We start from the raw sequence: 3,262 nt of genomic DNA, 5'->3' as shown, positions 1-3,262 counted from the left end.
CGTCCAATGATAATAATTTTTGGTGTGTAATAGAAAACAAAAATATTTCTCATTTCTTTACTTAAAAATAAATAAATTAATAAATAATTAATCAAGATTTTTTTGGAATTTCAAATAACTTCAAAATATTTAAAATTTCTCAAAATAAAAAATTCCAAAAATGCACAAGAAACCTGAAAAAACACTAAACATTGTCGCCAGATTTACGTAAAATTCAAGCCAAGTCACAAGCGTTCTCATAAATAGAAACAGAAATTTTAAAAATGTCTTACTTTTACCAAGTTTCTAATCAAAAGTTACCTGATTTTTGTGATTTTTTTTTCTTAAATATACAGTAAAATCTTCATAAATTGAACTTTTATATCTCGAAATTTTCTAGCTGTCTTAGTTTTTGTGTAACAATTTAAAAAAAAATATGTTTTAGTCAAAAAGAACTGAGCTAAATCAAGCAACAGAAAAAACTTTTAAAACAAAACAAAACTTTTGTAATAAAAAGCTACATCCAGAAATTTCAAAAAACAAATGAAAAAAACCATAAGTTTGTATTGTAACTTTTTGGGACACTTTGTTAGTTGAAAATAATTTTAGGCGGTGCATTAGTTTATCATTTATCAATTTTCTATATAATTTTTTTCAAATTATAATTTTAAAGTAAAACAATATATTAGAAAGCTATACCTATGCTGATCTCGAACCTCGAGAACTCAAATAATTTTTTTGACTTTTTCGACTTACCGAGGTTTTACTGTAAGTCCTTGAAATGCAAAATAACCTCTAAAATCGTTTGATTTTTATGCACTCGTGCATTGCTAGAAACACTGTTGCCGGATTTAGGGAAAATCGCTATTTCCTTTTTAACCAAATAACATAATCAGAAGTAGAAATTTATGAAAATTCAGAAATATCTAGGAATGTCGTATTTTTACTGTTTCTAATCAAAAAATTCTTATTTTTTCTGAAAAATTTCTTGAATATAAATTAAAATAGCCTCCAAAATCTTGTAATTTTTTAAATTATAGTTTACAAAATGTAAAATGTCCAATGATAATTTTTGGTGTGTAATAGAAAACAAAAAGATTTCTCATTTCTTTACTTAAAAATAATTTATCAAGATTTTTTGGAATTTTAAGTTTATAAAAATATTCAAAATTTCTCATAATACAAAATTCCAAAAATGCACAAGAAACTTAAAAAAACACTAAACATTCTCGCCAGATTTACGTAAAATGGCTGCTTTTTCTTTATATATTTTTAAAAATTTCAAAAATGTTTTAGTTTTACCAAGCTTCTAATGAAAAGTTGCCTAATTTTTGTATTTTTTTTTTAAATATACAGTAAAATCGCCATAAATTGAACTTCTTTTCTCGAAATTTTCTAGTAGTCTTAGTTTTTGTGTAATAATTTTTAAAGAAGAATATGTTTTAGTCAAAGAAACTAAGCAAAATCGAGCAACAAAAATTTACTTTAAAACTATTGTAATAAAAAGCTACATCCAGAAATGTCAAGAAACAAATGGTGTTCCATTTAAAAAAACCATTAAGTTTGTATTGTAACTTTTTGGGACACTTTGTATAGTTGAAAATAGTTTTAGGCGATGCATTAGTTTATCATTTATCAATTTTCTATATAATTTTTTTCAAATTATAATTTTCAAATAAAACAATATATTAGAAAGCCATACCTATGCTGATCTCGAACCAAATAATTTTTTTGACTTTTTCGACTTACCGAGGTTTTACTGTATGTCTTTGAAATGCAAAATAACCTCTAAAATCGTTTGATTTTTTGAGTACTCGTGCATTTTTAGAAACACTGTTGCTGGATTTACGGAAAATGGCTATTTCGGTTTCAACCAAATAACATAATCAGTTTAACCAGTCGTATTTTTACTGTTTCTAATCAAAAAACTCTTATTTTTCTGAAAAATTTCTTGAATATAAACTAAAATAGCCTCCAAAATTTTGTGGTTTTTGAGGTTGTCAGGAAACACTGTTGCTGGGTTTCCCAGTCAAGTTGCAAACCTTTCTAGGAAAAGTGTCAAAAACTCAATTTTTTCATAAATACATATAACAAAAATTCCTGAAAAACTAACTTTTCTTTCTTCCGTGTTATTCAAGTCGCAAACCGGGCTCAAAGTGCCCCAACCCCCTTATCTCCTCCTCAATCACTTAATGATTCTTTAATGTGCTTCTCCTCACCCCTCGACCAGGTCATCCCTCCAACGTAACAACCTCCACTTCAATATAAAACCCATCGATAGAATCTCCTTCGTCCGGTTTTCATTGAGTAATTCTCGACTCTCGATGTTGGGAATTATCGTTTTCGGGGATCTGCAAGAGGTGAGGGCGGGAGGTGGCGGCCCGGTGTGGTCAGGTATTGTGGTAATGATAGTGGCTGGGATAAACAGAGGTTCATATACATAATTATATGTTTGTTTAGCAGACAGCCCTGGGCGTAGTTCGTACAGTGATGATTGATGGCGCCACTTACCACCCGTGCCAAGTCCGGCCTGCGCTCACAACCGAACGATTTTTTACCTACGGATCGCTTCGCATACCGATACTAAAAATCTTAATAATAAATGCGAAAAATGCAATGGAAATTGGTGTTATCACACTTGACTTGATTTCCATTAAAGAGTCATTAATCTGGGTGATAACATCGCGAATGGGAATTTTGGCGATAAGGTCGCTTGGGTGATTTAGGTTTGAGGTTTAAAGTCGAAAGTGTATGCTAATGGGCCACTTGCAAATCTTAAAATAAGTCAAAACCAAAAAAAAAATAATCATAAATATCTCGAAAATGGCAACATTGCAACTGGATTTTTACGTCAAATCGATCTTAAAAACAAAGGTCACAGCTGAATGTTTTGACAAATTAAAGAAGGCAAAAATGAATCAATACTAAAAAAAATATATAGAAAATGGCAACATTGCAACTGTTTTTTTTACGTCTAATCGATCTTAAAAATTAAGTTCACAGCTGAATGTTTTGACAAATTAAAGAAGGAAAAAATTAGTCATTACTAAAAAAATATATAGAAAATGGCAACATTGCAACTGTTTTTTTTACTTCAAATCGATCTTAAAAATTAAGTTCACAGCTGAATGTTTTGACAAATTAAAGAAGGAAAAAATGAGTCAATACTAAAAAAAATATTCAAAAATATCTAGAAAATGGCAACATTGCAACTGGTTTTTTTACGTCAAATTGATCTTAAAAACGAAGGTCACAGCTGAATGTTTTGACAAATTAAAGAAGG

At 29.2% G+C, this 3,262-nt stretch overlaps 1 protein-coding gene across 6 annotated transcripts in view; it reads left to right on the top strand.

Annotated features, from left to right (window-relative positions):
- LOC123008611 (optomotor-blind protein) overlaps positions 1-3,262 on the top strand; it is an 80,205-nt gene that overhangs the window by 42,630 nt on the left and 34,313 nt on the right. The gene's annotated exons all lie outside the window — the stretch shown is intronic.

The sequence above is a fragment of the Tribolium madens genome, unplaced genomic scaffold, assembly GCF_015345945.1.
Source record: "Tribolium madens isolate multiple individuals breed KSU strain unplaced genomic scaffold, Tmad_KSU_1.1 Scaffold_71;HRSCAF=194;Tcas5.2_LG6, whole genome shotgun sequence".
NCBI classification, from domain to species: domain Eukaryota; kingdom Metazoa; phylum Arthropoda; class Insecta; order Coleoptera; family Tenebrionidae; genus Tribolium; species Tribolium madens.
Note: the sequence above shows the minus strand (reverse complement) of the source record. Positions and strands in the feature narration are given on the sequence as shown.